A 10,000-nucleotide genomic window follows, 5' to 3' on the forward strand; every position below is an offset into this window, starting at 1 on the left:
GGGTTGACCTGGTGGCCGAGCAGGGACTTACTAATTTTTTTCAGCCGTTTTTCCTCCGGGTTGACCTGGTGGCCGAGCAGGGACTTAGAAAATTTTTTTCAGCCGTTTTTCCTCCGGGTTGACCTGGTGGCCGAGCAGGGACTTAGCGATTTTTTTTCAGCCGTTTTTCCTCCGGGTTGACCTGGTGGCCGAGCGTCTCGCCATCCGCGGCCGGAGCGAGAGAAGGCCACCAGGCCAGCCTGCGACGCCGCGGCCGTGGATCGGGCCCCTGGAAGTCGGAAAAAAAATTTTTCACCGACCCCCAAAGGGGTGCTGGGGGGACACCCAGACCACTCTCCGGGAAAAAAAAAAAAAAACGGAAAAAAGGATCGGGCCCACCCGAGGCAGGGGAGTCACCGGGTCAACCCGGACCCTGTCCCCGCAGGAGAGCTCCTCCAGGCCAGCCTGCGACGCCGCGGCCAGGGATCGGGCCCCTGGAGGTCTAAAAAAAAAAATTTCACCGACCGCCAAAGGGGTGCTGGGGGGGCATCCAGAGCACTCTCCGGCCGAAATGGAAAAAAACCTCGGAAAAAAGGATCGGGCCCACCCGAGGCAGGGGAGTCACCGGGTCAACCCGGCGCCTGTGCACGAGAGGTCCCGCCGGCCAGCCTGAAACGCCCCGCCAGGGATCGGGCCCTGGAAGTCTGAAATTTTTTTTCACCGACCCCATACGGGGTGGCGGGGGAAGGCATCCCTACCACTCTCCGGCCAAAAAATGAAAAAAAAAAAAAACGGAAAAAAGGATCGGGGCCACCCGAGGCAGGGGAGTCACCGGGTCAACCCGGCGCCTGTGCCCGAGAGGTCCCGCCGGCCAGCCTGAAACGCCCCGCCAGGGATCGGGGCCCTGGAAGTCTGAAATTTTTTTTCACCGACCCCAAACGGGGTGGCGGGGGAAGGCATCCCTACCACTCTCCGGCCAAAAAATGAAAAAAAAAAAAAAACGGAAAAAAGGATCGGGGCCACCCGAGGCAGGGGAGTCACCAGGTCAACCCGGAGCCTGCACCGCGGGCTGGGGCCGGACGGACCCCGATCAGCCCGGGTACCCCTGCCCTGGGGCTCGGGGCTTCCGGACACCAGGTCAACCCGGAGCCTGCACCGCGGGCTGGGGCCGGACGGACCCCGATCAGCCCGGGTACCCCTGCCCCGGGGCTCGGGGCTTCCGGACACCAGGTCAACCCGGAGCCTTCCCCCCGCGGGCTGGGGCCGGACGGACCCCGCTCCGCCCGGGTCCCCCTGCCGCGGGCTCGGGGCTTCCTTCCCGTCCGGACACCATGTCAAGCCGGAGCCTGCCCCCCGCCGGACAAGCCCCCCAGGCCACCCTGCGATGCCGTGGTCACGGATCGGGACCCTGGAAGTCTTTTTTAAAAATTTTCAGCGACCCCAAAAGGGGATCTGAGGGGCATCCAGACCACTCTCCGGACCCAAAAAAAAAAAAAAACGGAAAAAAGGATCGGGGCCACCCGAGGCAGGGGAGTCACCGGGTCAACCCGGCGCCTGTGCACGAGAGGTCCCGCCGGCCAGCCTGAAACGCCCCGCCAGGGATCGGGGCCCTGGAAGTCTGAAATTTTTTTTCACCGACCCCATACGGGGTGGCGGGGGAAGGCATCCCTACCACTCTCCGGCCAAAAAATGAAAAAAAAAAAAAAAAACGGGAAAAAGGATCGGGGCCACCCGAGGCAGGGGAGTCACCGGGTCAACCCGGCGCCTGTGCCCGAGAGGTCCCGCCGGCCAGCCTGAAACGCCCCGCCAGGGATCGGGGCCCTGGAAGTCTGAAATTTTTTTTCACCGACCCCATACGGGGTGGCGGGGGAAGGCATCCCTACCACTCTCCGGCCAAAAAATGAAAAAAAAAAAAAAACGGAAAAAAGGATCGGGGCCACCCGAGGCAGGGGAGTCACCGGGTCAACCCGGCGCCTGTGCCCGAGAGGTCCCGCCGGCCAGCCTGAAACGCCCCGCCAGGGATCGGGGCCCTGGAAGTCTGAAATTTTTTTTCACCGACCCCAAACGGGGTGGCGGGGGAAGGCATCCCTACCACTCTCCGGCCAAAAAATGAAAAAAAAAAAAAAACGGAAAAAAGGATCGGGGCCACCCGAGGCAGGGGAGTCACCAGGTCAACCCGGAGCCTGCACCGCGGGCTGGGGCCGGACGGACCCCGATCAGCCCGGGTACCCCTGCCCTGGGGCTCGGGGCTTCCGGACACCAGGTCAACCCGGAGCCTGCACCGCGGGCTGGGGCCGGACGGACCCCGATCAGCCCGGGTACCCCTGCCCTGGGGCTCGGGGCTTCCGGACACCAGGTCAACCCGGAGCCTGCACCGCGGGCTGGAGCCGGACGGACCCCGATCAGCCCGTGTAACCCTGCCCTGGGGCTCGGGGCTTCCGGACACCAGGTCAACCCGGAGCCTGCCCCCCGCGGGCTGGGGCCGGACGGACCCCGCTCCGCCCGGGTCCCCCTGCCGCGGGCTCGGGGCTTCCTTCCCGTCCGGACACCATGTCAAGCCGCAGCCTGCCCCCCGCCGGACAAGCCCCCCAGGCCACCCTGCGACGCCGTGGTCACGGATCGGGACCCTGGAAGTCTTTTTTAAAAATTTTCAGCGACCCCAAAAGGCGATCTGAGGGGCATCCAGACCACTCTCCGGACCCAAAAAAAAAAAAACGGAAAAAAGGATCGGGGCCACCCGAGGCAGGGGAGTCACCGGGTCAACCCGGCGCCTGTGCCCGAGAGGTCCCGCCGGCCAGCCTGAAACGCCCCGCCTGGGATCGGGGCCCTGGAAGTCTGAAATTTTTTTTCACCGACCCCAAACGGGGTGGCGGGGGAAGGCATCCCACCACTCTCCGGCCAAAAAATGAAAAAAAAAAAAAAAAAACGGAAAAAAGGATCGGGGCCACCCGAGGCAGGGGAGTCACCGGGTCAACCCGGCGCCTGTGCCCGAGAGGTCCCGCCGGCCAGCCTGAAACGCCCCGCCAGGGATCGGGGCCCTGGAAGTCTGAAAATTTTTTTCAACGACCCCAAACGGGGTGGCGGGGGAAGACATCCCTACCACTCTCCGGCCAAAAAATGAAAAAAAAAAAAAACGGAAAAAAGGATCGGGGCCACCCGAGGCAGGGGAGTCACCAGGTCAACCCGGAGCCTGCACCGCGGGCTGGGGCCGGACGGACCCCGATCAGCCCGGGTACCCCTGCCCTGGGGCTCGGGGCTTCCGGACACCAGGTCAACCCGGAGCCTGCACCGCGGGCTGGGGCCGGACGGACCCCGATCAGCCCGGGTACCCCTGCCCCGGGGCTCGGGGCTTCCGGACACCAGGTCAACCCGGAGCCTTCCCCCCGCGGGCTGGGGCCGGACGGACCCCGCTCCGCCCGGGTCCCCCTGCCGCGGGCTCGGGGCTTCCTTCCCGTCCGGACACCATGTCAAGCCGGAGCCTGCCCCCCGCCAGACAAGCCCCCCAGGCCACCCTGCGACGCCGTGGTCACGGATCGGGACCCTGGAAGTCTTTTTTAAAAATTTTCAGCGACCCCAAAAGGCGATCTGAGGGGCATCCAGACCACTCTCCGGACCCAAAAAAAAAAAAACGGAAAAAAGGATCGGGGCCACCCGAGGCAGGGGAGTCACCGGGTCAACCCGGCGCCTGTGCACGAGAGGTCCCGCCGGCCAGCCTGAAACGCCCCGCCAGGGATCGGGGCCCTGGAAGTCTGAAATTTTTTTTCACCGACCCCAAACGGGGTGGCGGGGGAAGGCATCCCTACCACTCTCCGGCCAAAAAATGAAAAAAAAAAAAAAACGGAAAAAAGGATCGGGGCCACCCGAGGCAGGGGAGTCACCGGGTCAACCCGGCGCCTGTGCCCGAGAGGTCCCGCCGGCCAGCCTGAAACGCCCCGCCAGGGATCGGGGCCCTGGAAGTCTGAAATTTTTTTTCACCGACCCCATACGGGGTGGCGGGGGAAGGCATCCCTACCACTCTCCGGCCAAAAAATGAAAAAAAAAAAAAAAACGGGAAAAAGGATCGGGGCCACCCGAGGCAGGGGAGTCACCGGGTCAACCCGGCGCCTGTGCCCGAGAGGTCCCGCCGGCCAGCCTGAAACGCCCCGCCAGGGATCGGGGCCCTGGAAGTCTGAAATTTTTTTTCACCGACCCCATACGGGGTGGCGGGGGAAGGCATCCCTACCACTCTCCGGCCAAAAAATGAAAAAAAAAAAAAAAAACGGGAAAAAGGATCGGGGCCACCCGAGGCAGGGGAGTCAGCGGGTCAACCCGGCGCCTGTGCCCGAGAGGTCCCGCCGGCCAGCCTGAAACGCCCCGCCAGGGATCGGGGCCCTGGAAGTCTGAAATTTTTTTTCAACGACCCCAAACGGGGTGGCGGGGGAAGGCATCCCTACCACTCTCCGGCCAAAAAATGAAAAAAAAAAAAAAAAAACGGAAAAAAGGATCGGGGCCACCCGAGGCAGGGGAGTCACCAGGTCAACCCGGAGCCTGCACCGCGGGCTGGGGCCGGACGGACGCCGATCAGCCCGGGTACCCCTGCCCTGGGGCTCGGGGCTTCCGGACACCAGGTCAACCCGGAGCCTGCACCGCGGGCTGGGGCCGGACGGACCCCGATCAGCCCGGGTACCCCTGCCCTGGGGCTCGGGGCTTCCGGACACCAGGTCAACCCGGAGCCTGCACCGCGGGCTGGAGCCGGACGGACCCCGGTCAGCCCGGGTACCCCTGCCCTGGGGCTCGGGGCTTCCGGACACCAGGTCAACCCGGAGCCTGCCCCCCGCGGGCTGGGGCCGGACGGACCCCGCTCCGCCCGGGTCCCCCTGCCGCGGGCTCGGGGCTTCCTTCCCGTCCGGACACCATGTCAAGCCGCAGCCTGCCCCCCGCCGGACAAGCCCCCCAGGCCACCCTGCGACGCCGTGGTCACGGATCGGGACCCTGGAAGTCTTTTTTAAAAATTTTCACCGACCCCAAAAGGCGATCTGAGGGGCATCCAGACCACTCTCCGGACCCAAAAAAAAAAAACGGAAAAAAGGATCGGGGCCACCCGAGGCAGGGGAGTCACCGGGTCAACCCGGCGCCTGTGCTCGAGAGGTCCCGCCGGCCAGCCTGAAACGCCCCGCCAGGGATCGGGGCCCTGGAAGTCTGAAATTTTTTTTCACCGACCCCATACGGGGTGGCGGGGGAAGGCATCCCTACCACTCTCCGGCCAAAAAATGAAAAAAAAAAAAAAACGGAAAAAAGGATCGGGGCCACCCGAGGCAGGGGAGTCACCGGGTCAACCCGGCGCCTGTGCCCGAGAGGTCCCGCCGGCCAGCCTGAAACGCCCCGCCAGGGATCGGGGCCCTGGAAGTCTGAAATTTTTTTTCACCGACCCCAAACGGGGTGGCGGGGGAAGGCATCCCTACCACTCTCCGGCCAAAAAATGAAAAAAAAAAAAAAACGGGAAAAAGGATCGGGGCCACCCGAGGCAGGGGAGTCAGCGGGTCAACCCGGCGCCTGTGCCCGAGAGGTCCCGCCGGCCAGCCTGAAACGCCCCGCCAGGGATCGGGGCCCTGGAAGTCTGAAATTTTTTTTCAACGACCCCAAACGGGGTGGCGGGGGAAGACATCCCTACCACTCTCCGGCCAAAAAATGAAAAAAAAAAAACGGAAAAAAGGATCGGGGCCACCCGAGGCAGGGGAGTCACCAGGTCAACCCGGAGCCTGCACCGCGGGCTGGGGCCGGACGGACCCCGATCAGCCCGGGTACCCCTGCCCTGGGGCTCGGGGCTTCCGGACACCAGGTCAACCCGGAGCCTGCACCGCGGGCTGGGGCCGGACGGACCCCGATCAGCCCGGGTACCCCTGCCCCGGGGCTCGGGGCTTCCGGACACCAGGTCAACCCGGAGCCTGCCCCCCGCGGGCTGGGGCCGGACGGACCCCGCTCCGCCCGGGTCCCCCTGCCGCGGGCTCGGGGCTTCCTTTCCGTCCGGACACCATGTCAAGCCGCAGCCTGCCCCCCGCCGGACAAGCCCCCCAGGCCACTCTGCGATGCCGTGGTCAGGGATCGGGACCCTGGAAGTCTTTTTAAAAAATTTTCATCGACCCCAAAAGGGGATCTGAGGGACATCCAGACCACTCTCCGGACCCCAAAAAAAAAAAAAAAAAAAACGGAAAAAAGGATCGGGCCCACCCGAGGCAGGGGAGTCACTGGTTCAACCCGGAGCCTGTGCAGAGAAGTCCGCCAGGGCAGCCTGAAACGCCGCGGCCAGGGATCGGGCCCCTGGAAGTCTGAATTTTTTTTTCACCGACCCCAAACGGGGTGGCGGGGAAGGCATCCCTACCACTCTCCGGCCAAAAAATAAATAAAAAAAAAAAAACGGAAAAAAGGATCGGGCCCACCCGAGGCAGGGGAGTCACTGGTTCAACCCGGAGCCTGTGCAGAGAAGTCCGCCAGGCCAGCCTGAAACGCCGCGGCCAGGGATCGGGTCCCTGGAAGTCTGATTTTTTTCCCACCGACCCAAAACGGGGTGGCGGGGGGGAGGCATCGCGACCACTCTCCGGCCAAAAAAGGAAAAAAAAAACCCGGAAAAAAGGATCGGGGCCACGCGAGGCAGGGGAGTCACCAGGTCAACCCGGAGCCTGCACCGAGGGCTGGGGCCGGACGGACCCCGATCAGCCCGGGTACCCCTGCCCTGGGGCTCGGGGCTTCTGGACACCAGGTCAACCCGGAGCCTGCACCGCGGGCTGGGGCCGGACGGACCCCGCTCAGGCCGGGTACCCGTGCCCCGGGGCTCGGGGCTTCCTTCCCGTCCGGACACCATGTCAACCCTGTGCCTGCCCTCGCCAGACAAGTCCCCCAGACCAGCCTGCGGCGCCGTGGTCAGGGATCGGGACCCTGGAAGTCTGAAAAAAATTTTTCACCGACCCCAAAAGGGGTTCTGGGGGGGCATCCAGACCACTCTCCGGACCCAAAAAAAAAAAAACGGAAAAAAGGATCGGGCCCACCCGAGGCAGGGGAGTCACCGGGTCAATCCGGAGCCTGTGCAGAGAAGTCCGCCAGGCCAGCCTGAAACGCCCCGGTCAGGGATCGGGCCCCTGGAAGTCTGAAACAAAATTTTCAACGACCACAAAAGGGGTGCCGGGGGGGCATCCCGACCACTCTCCGGCCAAAAAACGGAAAAAAAAAAAAACGGAAAAAAAGGATCGGGGCCACCCGAGGCAGGGGAGTCACCAGGTCAACCCGGAGCCTGCAGCGCGAGCTGGGGCCGGTCGGACGCCTTCTCCGTGCGGGTCCCCCTGCCACGGGGTCGGGGCTTCGTTCCCGTCCGGACACCAGGTCAACCCGGAGCCTCCCCCGCGGGCTGGAGCCGGACGGACCCCACTCCACCCGGGTCCCCCTGCCCCGGGGCTCGGGGCTTCCTTCCCGTCCGGCCACCAGGTCAACCCTATACTTTCAATGGGTTGACCTGGTGGCCGGTTTGCTTTTCGGCCACCAGGTCAACCCTATACTTTGAACGGGTTGACCTGGTGGCCGCTTTGCTTTTCGGCCACCAGGTCAACCCTATACTTTGAACGGGTTTACCTGGTGGCCGCTTTGCTTTTCGGCCACCAGGTCAACCCTATACTTTGAACGGGTTGACCTGGTGGCCGGTTTGCTTTTCGGCCACCAGGTCAACCCTATACTTTGAACGGGTTGACCTGGTGGCCGGTTTGCTTTTCGGCCACCAGGTCAACCCTATACTTTGAACGGGTTTACCTGGTGGCCGGTTTGCTTTTCGGCCACCAGGTCAACCCTATACTTTGAACGGGTTTACCTGGTGGCCGGTTTGCTTTTCGGCCACCAGGTCAACCCTATACTTTGAACGGGTTTACCTGGTGGCCGGTTTGCTGTTCGGCCACCAGGTCAACCCTATACTTTGAACGGGTTGACCTGGTGGCCGGTTTGCTGTTCGGCCACCAGGTCAACCCTATACTTTGAACGGGTTTACCTGGTGGCCGGTTTGCTTTTTGGCCACCAGGTCAACCCGGTTCCTGCCCCCGCGGGCTGTGGCCGGGCGGACGCCGCTCCGTCCGGGTGCCCCTGCCCCGGGCTTAATACTCCTCCGGCCACCAGGTCAACCCGGTTCCTGCCCCCGCGGGCTGGGGCCGGGCGGACGCCGCTCCGTCCGGGTGCCCCTGCCCCGGGCTTAATACTCCTCCGGCCACCAGGTCAACCCGGTTCCTGCCCCCGCGGGCTGTGGCCGGGCGGACCCCGCTCCGTCCGGGTGCCCCTGCCCCGGGGCCCCGGACTTAATTCTCCTCCGGCCACCAGGTCAACCCGGTTCCTGCCCCCGCGGGCTGGGGCCGGGCGGACGCCGCTCCGTCCGGGTGCCCCTGCCCCGCGGCCCCGGGCTTAATTCTCCTCCGGCCACCAGGTCAACCCGGTTCCTGCCCCCGCGGGCTGGGGCCGGGCGGACGCCGCTCCGTCCGGGTGCCCCTGCCCCGGGCTTAATACTCCTCCGGCCACCAGGTCAACCCGGTTCCTGCCCCCGCGGGCTGGGGCCGGGCGGACCCCGCTCCGTCCGGGTGCCCCTGCCCCGGGGCCCCGGGCTTAATTCTCCTCCGGCCACCAGGTCAACCCGGTTCCTGCCCCCGCGGGCTGGGGCCGGGCGGACCCCGCTCCGTCCGGGTGCCCCTGCCCCGCGGCCCCGGGCTTAATTCTCCTCCGGCCACCAGGTCAACCCGGTTCCTGCCCCCGCGGGCTGGGGCCGGGCGGACCCCGCTCCGTCCGGGTGCCCCTGCCCCGCGGCCCCGGGCTTAATTCTCCTCCGGCCACCAGGTCAACCCGGTTCCTGCCCCCGCGGGCTGGGGCCGGGCGGACCCCGCTCCGTCCGGGTGCCCCTGCCCCGGGGCCCCGGGCTTAATTCTCCTCCGGCCACCAGGTCAACCCGGTTCCTGCCCCCGCGGGCTGGGGCCGGGCGGACCCCGCTCCGTCCGGGTGCCCCTGCCCCGCGGCCCCGGGCTTAATTCTCCTCCGGCCACCAGGTCAACCCGGTTCCTGCCCCCGCGGGCTGGGGCCGGGCGGACCCCGCTCCGTCCGGGTGCCCCTGCCCCGGGGCCCCGGGCTTAATTCTCCTCCGGCCACCAGGTCAACCCGGTTCCTGCCCCCGCGGGCTGTGGCCGGGCGGACCCCGCTCCGTCCGGGTGCCCCTGCCCCGCGGCCCCGGACTTAATTCTCCTCCGGCCACCAGGTCAACCCGGTTCCTGCCCCCGCGGGCTGGGGCCGGGCGGACGCCGCTCCGTCCGGGTGCCCCTGCCCCGCGGCCCCGGGCTTAATTCTCCTCCGGCCACCAGGTCAACCCGGTTCCTGCCCCCGCGGGCTGGGGCCGGGCGGACGCCGCTCCGTCCGGGTGCCCCTGCCCCGGGCTTAATACTCCTCCGGCCACCAGGTCAACCCGGTTCCTGCCCCCGCGGGCTGGGGCCGGGCGGACCCCGCTCCGTCCGGGTGCCCCTGCCCCGCGGCCCCGGGCTTAATTCTCCTCCGGCCACCAGGTCAACCCGGTTCCTGCCCCCGCGGGCTGGGGCCGGGCGGACCCCGCTCCGTCCGGGTGCCCCTGCCCCGGGGCCCCGGGCTTAATTCTCCTCCGGCCACCAGGTCAACCCGGTTCCTGCCCCCGCGGGCTGGGGCCGGGCGGACCCCGCTCCGTCCGGGTGCCCCTGCCCCGGGGCCCCGGGCTTAATTCTCCTCCGGCCACCAGGTCAACCCGGTTCCTGCCCCCGCGGGCTGGGGCCGGGCGGACCCCGCTCCGTCCGGGTGCCCCTGCCCCGCGGCCCCGGGCTTAATTCTCCTCCGGCCACCAGGTCAACCCGGTTCCTGCCCCCGCGGGCTGTGGCCGGGCGGACCCCGCTCCGTCCGGGTGCCCCTGCCCCGGGCTTAATACTCCTCCGGCCACCAGGTCAACCCGGTTCCTGCCCCCGCGGGCTGGGGCCGGGCGGACCCCGCTCCGTCCGGGTGCCCCTGCCCC

The sequence above is a fragment of the Lepidochelys kempii genome, unplaced genomic scaffold (genome assembly GCF_965140265.1).
Source record: "Lepidochelys kempii isolate rLepKem1 unplaced genomic scaffold, rLepKem1.hap2 scaffold_68, whole genome shotgun sequence".
In the NCBI taxonomy this organism is placed as follows: Eukaryota; Metazoa; Chordata; order Testudines; family Cheloniidae; genus Lepidochelys; species Lepidochelys kempii.